The sequence below is a fragment of the Diabrotica undecimpunctata genome, chromosome 3 (genome assembly GCF_040954645.1).
Source record: "Diabrotica undecimpunctata isolate CICGRU chromosome 3, icDiaUnde3, whole genome shotgun sequence".
Classification (NCBI taxonomy): Eukaryota; Metazoa; Arthropoda; class Insecta; order Coleoptera; family Chrysomelidae; genus Diabrotica; species Diabrotica undecimpunctata.
The window spans coordinates 113,493,501-113,504,494 of NC_092805.1; positions in this window are offsets into that span (position 1 = coordinate 113,493,501).

Consider the following 10,994-nt stretch of genomic DNA (forward strand, 5'->3'; position numbering starts at 1 on the left):
GCGCAAATATGACTTTTTTAATGTACACAAAAAGATTAAAGAAATGACAGGAAGGAGAAGAACAACACAGACAGGACAGATCAAAGATACAGATGGTTTACTCATAACAGATTTACAACAAAAAATGAATCGATGGACAGAATACATATCACAACTTTTTGATGACAAAGATAGACAAGAAATCTCAAACGAATATACAGATGATACAGGGCCTGATATAATCAGAGAAGAAATAGATTATGCAATCAAACAAGCGAAAAGTGGTAAGGCCCCCGGTCCTGATGAAATTCCCGTAGAACTGCTCAAACTCATGGACGATGAATCTATTAAAATACTCCTAGATCTATTTAACACAATATATAGAACTGGAATAATACCTAGGGAATGGCTCCGTTCGACCTTTAGACTACTGCCAAAAAAGGCAAATACAAGGGAATGCAGCGAATATCGTACGATAGCCTTGATGAGTCATGCTCTAAAACTGTCCCTGAAAATAATCCATAATAGTATCTATAGGAAATTAGACGTAGACATCAGTAACACTCAGATGGGATTCAGAAAAGGGCTGGGTACAAGGGAGGCTCTGTTTGCAATGAACGTTCTCTCACAGAGATGCTTAGACATGAACCAAGAAATTTACACCTGCTTTATTGATTTCGAAAAGGCCTTTGACAAAGTACAACATGAACCACTAAGACAAATTCTAATAAAGAAAAATATAGACAGCCGAGATATTCGAATTATATGCAACCTATATTGGAATCAAACAGCAAATGTGAAGGTTGAGGGTAGGCTAACAGAAGAAATTCAAATCCGTCGAGGAGTCCGGCAGGGATGCATCTTGTCGCCACTTTTATTTAATCTGTATAGTGAAGCTATTTGTGAACAAGCACTCGAGGAAGAAGATCTTGGTCTGATAATAAATGGTGGGACGATCAACAATATAAGGTATGCTGACGATACAGTTCTCCTAACGGGAACGCTAGTAGAACTACAACATCTCGTTCAAAGTCTCAATATATACTGTAACAGTTACGGCTTGAAAATTAATTTGAAAAAAACTAAATTTATGGTAATCACGAAATCAAAGAACATCAGAGCTAATCTTGTAATAGACAATACAACGATTGAGCGTGTGTCCTGTTATAAATATCTAGGTGCTTGGATCACAGACGATACTGATCAAACAAAAGAGATTAGATGTAGAATAGAAATCGCTAGATCAGTCTTTAATAGAATGCGCAAACTCTTTTGCAATCGTGATATCAATATAAAGTTACGAATACGAATGCTGCGGTGTTATGTCTTTTCTACCCTGTTGTATGGAGTAGAGGCTTGGACACTAAAACAGTTGACCACAAAAAACATCGAAGCTTTCGAGATGTGGTGCTATAGGCGCATTCTCAGAATATCATGGATGGACCGCGTCACTAACACGCAAGTACTCCAAACTTTAGACAAAAGATGCGAAATTCTAAATGAGATAAAAACTAGAAAGATGGAATACTTGGGGCACATTGTGAGAGGTGAAAACTACGAACTTTTAAGAAATATCATGCAGGGCAAAATTAAGGGCAAAAGAAGTGTGGGAAGAAGAAAAATATCGTGGCTTCGTAATCTACGTGAATGGTTCGGGTGTAGTTCGATTGAACTTTTTAGGCACGCTGCTAACAAAGTCGCAGTGGCCATGATGATTTCCAATCTCCGCTAGGAGTGGCACGAGAAGAAGAATAAAAAAAGCACCAGGTCCAGATATGATAACAACAGAGATGCTTAATACTAAGATGTAAATTGGAGCTGGAGGTTCAGATAATAGAATAGCTAATGGAGTTTAAATATCTAGGAATCACGTTATCTAGCTATGAAAAGCTCGAAACTGAAGTGGAAGATCAAGTGAATAGGGCAAACAGCGGCCTAAATGAAACAATATGGAGAAATAAACATATCGGGAAAGAAATGAAAGGCAGAATTTACAAAACAGTCATTAGACCAATAATAACATACACGGCAGAAACACGATCTGACACAGAGAGGACAAAAAGGATGTTAGAAACAGCAGAGATGAAAACACTTAGAAAAATCGATGGCAAGAAGTATATATATATGACGTAGATGCAAGGTGGAGGACATCAAGAACTGACAGGAAAATTCCCCAATAGGAAGACGATCAGTAGGAAGACCACGAAACCGATAAAACTTACTGGAAGCACATTGAAAAACAGACAGTCATATCTACATAAAAAGGAGAATAAGAAGAAAAAGAAAAATGCTTAAAGCTATAGAAGAAACTGGAATAAAATTTCTTCACTTGCTCTGTAACAATGTAAAATATGGCATTCCAAGCAATGGCCTGGCGACTGAATAAAATCTACGATAAGGACAATACATAAAAAAGGCAGCTTCCATAAATACGACAAATATAAAATCATCTCTCTTATCTCACATGCCAACAAAATAATGCTGATATAAATAATCAATGAGAGACTAAAACTTTTCTACAAAGAGAAATACCCCAAGAGCAAACTCGATTTACTAAAGGTAGACGTACTCGAGAACATCCTTCTGAACATAAGACAAATAATAGAAAAATCTAGGGAATTCAATATCCCACTATACATTTGTTTCATAGATTATCGAAAAGCGTTCGACAGGGTCAAATGACAACACTTGGCAACACATGGCAGATACTAAAAGAAGTAGACGTACCACGGCACTTATAAGTGAACTATACGAACGCACTACTGGAGCAGTTAAAGTGCTTGACACACTCTCAAATGAATTACATCCAGAACAAGGTATCAGACAAGGATTTATACTGTCTCCACAATTATTTAATATATATGGGGAGCATATTATGAGAAGAGGGCTTGAAGTATGGGAAAAGGGCGTCTAAATAAATGGCCGAAAAATAATAAACCTACGTTTTGCAGACGGCACAGCCCTTCTTGTAAATAGTTAAGAACAGTTAATTGATCTCATACGACTGGTTGAAAATGAAAGTCAAATATTTGGTCTGCAGTTAAACATATTAAAAACAAAGATCATGATAGCGGGTTGACTACATAACAATCATCCACACATAACCAAGATTGACTGGTTTGAGGTCGTGAGCTCATATTTATATCTGTGATCATTTATCACAAACACAAGGTCACTACAGGAAGAAATAAAACGTAAATGTGATTTAGCAAAAGTCGCCGTAGGAAAGATTGCCAAAATATGGATTGACTCTCAAATTTCACGAACTCTAAAAATGAGGTTGATCAACTGCTTAATATTCCCAATACTGACATACGGGTGTGAATCTTGGACCCTACGAAAAGCGGAAAGAAGAAAGAAAGACTCAACTGAAATGTTCTGTTGGAGGAGAATGCTACAAATTACAGGAGTATGCAAAAGACCTATGCATGGGTTAAAATAAATGACCAAAGACAGTAATCTTTGGAGACGGACAATTCGCGACATCATGATGACCAATACACTTCCTCCAGGGGGTCAGAATTGAAGAGAGAGAATACATAATATCTAATGCTACTGTACAGGAATAAAAATAAAACTAAAACTTTGCATAGATATCTATGTTCTTTTTCTATTCTAACAAAATAATGCTTTATTATAGGCCAGGGGCCTCATTTACCTAATGTACCCGAGGCCTTTAATAGGTGAAAGACGACCTTGAGTAAAGCATTACTGAGCATATCCATGATTTCAGTTCTTACCAATGGATCTGGATGGTTTTTCTGTTAATAAATAATTATTTAGCATATAAATAAGATCTATTTATGTCGAGTAGAATAATAAGATAAACATTTAAAAAAATTATAATCTATAGACTTGTTTGCTAGACTAATAGTAATTTTATCTAACACAGAAAAAAGAATTTAACCTCCGCCATTATCTATTTTTGTTGATTTTATTGCAATAATTTTTGGTTAGATGTGATTTTCCACATTGATAGTTTATGTGCTATACGATGCTATAACGACAGCAATAAATATTCAGTTAAGGAGTTTTGCAAATTGTTTGCACACTTTTCTTTAGTAGCCGCATGTTTTAAACCAGACATACCTACTGCAGCCAATTCTTCCATTTATTCATGATATATGTTCCAGAATTCTAAAAACCTGTATGATATGTATCGGACCGGGTTGTAAATAATAACAACAGTATAGGAAATACTACCGACTTTAATTATCACTCCAAAACGTATTGCAAATAACAAATATAAATTAATTAAACCCTCGTCGCGTCTGTCTGCCTGAGTTTCTCCCCAGCTGATTGTGACGTAACCGCACTGCATGGTTGCCAATACATCACGCTCTTCCCCCTGGATGAATCTACTCATCATAGTCCTCCAAATACCTTGGAGGTTTTCGTATTCGAGCAGGTGGCTTTTTAACTTCAGCGGCCTGCTCTACAATTTCTGGTTCTGGGTCCACAAATTCGTTTGGATGCCGAATCAGCGGTTGCGGAGTTACGAGTAATTTTGTTTCCATCGAGGTTGACGGTGTAATTTCGTCTGTTGTTTATTGGTCACACACACGGGTTCTGATTTGGTCAGAATGACGACGTAAAATTTTACCATCTGGGGTTTGAACTTTGTAGCTTAACGGTCCAGTGGTTTCAATTATTTTGGAAGGAAGCCACTTTTGACCACCTGGAGCAAATGACATTGCAAACACAGCTTCGTTTTCTTGAAAATATCTGGGTACTGTTTTGTAAGAATCTTTCATCTCTTGCTTAAATAACATCTCTTTTCTAAAGTCGGGCTGTAAACGATCAAATAATGAGCCCAGTTTTCGCCCCATTCATATTTCTGAATGGCATCTCCCTGTTGTACAATGTTTCTTCATTACTATCTGTCATTTTTTTAGTGCATTTTTTACATTTTGTACCATACGTTCCGCTTACCCATTACTACTTGGATGGTACGGTGCAACCAATGCTTATCTAATAAGGTTTTTCTTTAAAAAATCTTGGAACTCAACTGACGTAAAACAAGTTCCGTTATCTGATACTACGACATCTGCGATGCCATGAGTGGCAAATAAACCACGTAATACATCTATAGTCACAACACTAGAGGTATTTGGAACGATTTTAACCTCCAACCACTTCGAGCACGAGTCTATGACAATCAGAAACATTTTGCCTTTAAATGGACCGGCAAAATCGAGGTGTATTCTTGTCCATGGAGCTCTGGCCCACTCCCACGGATGGATTGGAGCCTTTTTTGGCATGTTTCTAGACTCCTGGCACTCGCTGCATGTATTTACTAGGTGTTCGATTTGTTTGTCGAGATAGGGTGTGTTGAGTGTAGTAAATTCAGTATTGTTTTCCTCGCTCCAAGTGAAACTATTACCCTTGTACCCCATAACAGGCAGTCTTGATAACAGCTAATTTCTTTTTTACGTAGTAGATAAGGAGTATATTCGTCTGAAAAATTAATTTTCTCATCAGGCCAACCTTTCCAAGTCCCCTGCAGAACTTTAGATAACACTGGGTCTTTCTTAGCCTTATTGGCAATGTCTTTAGCACAGATTAGTTTCTCTGGGATGTTCTCAAGCATCAAAACGTCATCTGAGCTTGGTGGTTCTGGCGCATGTACCGTTTGTGGCAATCTGTCAAGAGCATCTGCATTCTGAATTTTTGAACCTGGTACGTAACATAATTCGTAATCATAAGCAGATAACATAAGAGCTCATCTAAGCATTCTGGATGATAGAATCTCTGAAACACTTTTTTTGGATTAAAAATATTCAACAATGGGTTATGGTCCTTTCTTATGCCTATTTTCCTGCCATATACGTATTCATGGAATTTTTTAATGCCCGATATTATGGCCAGTGCTTTTTTGTCGATTTGGGAGAAATTTCGTTCAGTAGATGATGGAGTACGGCTATGGTACGCCACTGGATATTCACGTCCCTCATCATCACGTTGACTAAGCACACAACCTTCCCCGTAAGGGCTGGCATCACACGTCAAAAATAAATCTTTTTGTCACTGTAATGTCCTAACACAGGTTCTTTCGCTAAAATTTCTTTTAATAAATCGAAAGCTTTTTGTTCTACGAAACGCTACTGCCAGGGAACGTCCTTTCGGAGAAGTGCATGTAACGGATTCACAATTGTTGCTTTGTCCTTTAGAAAAACATAATAAAAATTTAAAAGTCCAAGAAAAGCTTGCAACTCGGTTTTATTGGTTGGCGAAGGCGTATTAGTTATGGCCGCGATTTTGTCTTTAGTGGGACGTAAACCGTCTTCACTAATTTGACAACCAAGAAACTCTATAGTTTTTGTTCGAAAAACGCACTTTTCTTTACGCAAATGTAGTCCTTCTTCCTGGAAACGAGATAATACCGCGCGCACTTTTGAAACCAAGTCTATTTCTGAACTACCGACTATTAAAATGTCATCGCAATAAGGTAGTACACCAGGAATACCCGTTAATCTAGTGTCTATGAATTTTTGAAAAATTTGTGGAGTCACTGATATACCCAACTGCAAACGATTGCATTTAAAAGCCCCTTTATGCGTAATTATTGTTTGTGCTTCAGCAGCTTCGCGGTTGACACTTAACTGCAGATAAGCTTGCACCATGTCCAGTTTTGTAAAAACTTTACCGCCCGCAAGTGTAGATAAGATCCCTGTACCGATGGCACTGAATAAGGTTCGGAATTTAACGCTAAATTTAAAGTGGATTTGTAGTCACCACAAATCCTAACCTCCCCGGTTTTTTTTGCAAACAGTCACAATTGGGGTGCACTATTTTGGGTGCGTAATCGGCTCTAAAACCCCTTTTGCAATAAGCCTGTCTAGTTCAACTTCGATTTTGTCTTTTAGCGCAAATGGAACTTTACGAGCTTTACACATAACCGGCTTTGCATTTTTGTCCAACGAAAAACTTACTGGGGGACCCCGGTAATATCCCAAATCTGTATTAAATACATCTGGGTATTCTTCTGGGCATTCTTCTGTGGCTTTTTTCTTTTTCTTCACAAATGTAACTTTCTTCACACTTTGCTTTATTTATCACAGGGACCAAATAATGCACTTAGGTAACTGGCACACATTTGGATCCCATCCTCGTCGCCAAATGATATGTATCGGACCGGGTTGTAAATAATAACAACAGTATAGGAAATACTACCGACTTTAATTACCACTCCAAAACGTAATGCAAATAACAAATATACATTAATTAAACCCTCGTCGCGTCTGTCTTCCTGAGTTTCTTCCCAGCTGATTGTGACGTAACCGTACTGCACCAGCGTATACGGGTGTAGTGGAGACATATATTTTTAGTTCTACATAAAAAAGTGGAAGCGCTGTTTTGGATCAATTCTTATATATATTAAATATATTGGTTACTTTGTGTCCCGTTTTTTACTAACTCATGTTTTAAAGCATCTTTATCTGCTGTTTGATGTAATGCGTATTACGAAGCATCACTCGAAATGTTCTTTCTTCCATTGTTTGATAGGTATAATAGTGGGTGATTTTCTCATTTTGCTCTTTTTACTTTTTTTTTACATTTAGATTTCTAATCCAATTGAGGTTAAAGATCATTTTTATAATTTTTATTTCTGAACTTTTTGGGAATTGAAATCGTTTTCAAAAGTCAAAAGAAGCTGAAGATGTAATTTTTATGGTATTAAAGTTATTGTACTTTCATGCCATATAAAAAATGTCTGTCACAATCTCTTAGTAGCACAAATATAAATAAACTCAGGCTTATTAAGACGAAAAAAACTTGAAAATTGCAAACAAATATAAAATAAAAAATATAAATAAAAAAACATGAGTTCTAAAACTAAAACTATTTTCTTATGGCATGTTTATACTAAAAACTCTTTTTATTGGGAATATATGCTTTATACAGGGTGTCCCATAATTAATTGGACATTAGCTAATAGGTGATAGTTGACATCCAAATAAAGCGTTTGAGCTCAAATTGCTTAGGCAAAATGTTGCTAGTTTTTGTTCTACAGGGTAATTCATTAATATTTTTTTATATTATTTTTAGGGATATATTGAAAACTATTCAATCGATTTAAGTGAAATTTGGTATCTTGCTATTATTTAGTATTCTTAATATGATATTAGTTTTACCATTGATACTAGTGGTTTTTATTTACCGATGAAGCCGCGTTTACTAGAAGAGGTGTGTTTAACTGGCGCAATAGCCATACCTGAAAATCAGTGACAGAAAATCCTCATGCATTTCAAGAACATCATTTTCAACATGAGTTTTCCATAAATATCTGATGTGGCATTTTGGGGATTGTATTGTATTACCATTTGAATTACCAACTAGGCTTGACGGAGTAACGTATCTAAATTTTTTGAGAGAAGATTTACCAACTCTTTTAGAAGACATTCCTCTAAATTTGAGACGTAACTCTGGGTATATGCATGATGGTGCACCACCACATTATAGCCCAGAAGTTAGAAATTATCTAGATGAAATTTATCCTCAAAGGTGGATTGGTAGAAGTAGTGTATATCCATGGCAGCCCGAACTAAATCCCCTAAACTTTCACTTGGGCTACCTAAAGTCACTTGTTTATATAAAAAAATAAATAACCGTCAAGATTAATGCATGAATAACATATAACTACAATAATAAAATATTGTAGAGGGAGTTAACGTAATTAGGGCCCAAAGAAACTCATTATTTAAAATAAGACAAAACTTACACAAAATATTTAGATTATGTAGTTTATCTAATGGTGAACATTTTGAACACTTATTGTAATATTTTTTTGTTTCGTTTTGAATAATTCACTTTGTCAATTATTTTATATTCACTGCATTGTTTAATTTAATTTAATTTCTGATTTTTTTAAAATTTGTTACTACTAAAGATTTAATAAAAATAATTGTTTTAATCATATGCATTTTGTTTGCAAAAATGATCTACTAAGTACTAATACATTTAATATTCACTGGTATTCAAGACCTTTTGAATAAGGTTTGAATTTACATAAGTTTTTGTAAATTTTTTTCATTTTATGCACGTCTCTAAAAAATACATTTATTTCGAAAACGGTGTACTTTTTTGATTTGAAACAACAATACTTTTTTGTGTAGAATTGAATTTTATTTCATGTTTTTTTCCTAGAATGTTTATACTGGGCGGATAAAAAACATTATGGCCACATTAATGAACCCTTGATTTAGTAGGTGGCGCCACCTAGTGTCAATGGTAAAACTAATATCATTTTCACATTAAGCATACTAAATAATGGTAAGATACCAAATTTCACTAAAATCAGTTTAATAGTTTTCAATATATCCCTAAAAATAATATAAAAAAATATTAATGAATCACCCTGTGTCAGCTATCTTATATTAGCTAATGTCCAATCTGGTGTTGTATCACTTTTTTTCTCTATAGTAAAATGCTGAGGCGAGTGTCACGGAACTAACGCCATGAGAAGGCGTGACAAGTAGCGTCACGAAGTAGCGGTTCATGGTTCTTTACGTCGATTCACTACTCTCGATCTATTCGTTTCTAATCATCATATATTTATTCTAAGCGGATTTAAATTGAAAAAATGCATGAAAATTGAACAAAATACAGACATTAAATGAAAAATAAAAAATTAAAAGAATGTCTGTTAATAAAAGAGGAAACAAAAAGAAAAATACAAGATCGATACTAGAATTCGATTCGTAATAATTGTCAAACGGTCAAAATTTACCAGTCATAAATGTCATCCAATTACTAACAATATTGAAACGTCTGCTTAAATTTTTATGACACTTCTCCTTTTACAATAATTTCATATAAATACAACGTCTGATTTTACAATAATCAGTTCGACTATTGTATTAAAGTGCGACAGAAGAGTTGTCAGTAAATATTTTTATGAAATAAAGTTTAATTTTCATATGTATACAGTCACGGCAGACAGTTGGAAGAGTCCATTGATGTAATGAGAGAGAGTCGGTTATACAATATGTTGAAAATTACCATAATTTGTTATTTTGATTTTGGAAATGTTTTATAATTTTTTAGTTAATAAATTCTGATCAAGGTATACTCAAATTTTATTTTTAAAAATCTTGTTTAATTTATATATTGAAATTTACCACTAAATGATATTTATTTATATTTTATTATTAATTTAATATTAAGTCCCACTTTGACGGGTCTGTCAGAAGTAAACAACGTATGCTTTGTTGATATGTTAGTAGATGGCATTTAATGTTATTTGTTTAAAATATAAATGATAAAATTACGTTCTTTAATTTTAAAAATATTATTTAAATTTTAAAAATACCGAAAATGTGTATGAATCTTCGCCCTAGTCTGCTGTACCACTTTTTTTTCAAAATATTTTCATCAAAAACATCCTCAAAATCATCATATGTAACTACCGCACGGTATAGCATCAAGAAAATCCATTAGTTCATTATCAGTGGGAGCCACATGATGCAGAATTCACTATACTTATTATACAAACACACCGAATCACACCTGAATGATACGATTGAAAAAATCTTACCTGTAAGAAATTAAAGTTATCAATAATTTTTTTATAACTTTTACAATTTTGTTTTATGGAACTTATTAATAGTCATACTTGTATCTTTTTATTGTAATAAGGTATATTGTGTACAGCTGACATTTTTACTGTATATATACTGATCTTTTATTTATTGAGACCGCATTTGGCAACGAGATGCAATTAAGATCATCCCAGGACTATATGCTCAACACATCGTAAAGATTAAAAAAAGTGTTCCACGGAGGGTGCAACTATGAGAGCCTTCAGAAAAAGAGGTACCCAATATTCAATCTTAACAATGATTACTGTTAAGCACACAAGGTTAATACACAAGAGGCTACAATAATAGTAAATCGGGTTAACTAGTTCATTATCAATCGAAATCAGAACAAGTCAACAAACACCGTACCACCACAACAGACTTCAAGATTAGATATTCAAATAAAGTGTATTATTTCAATAAATCCATCTTCGG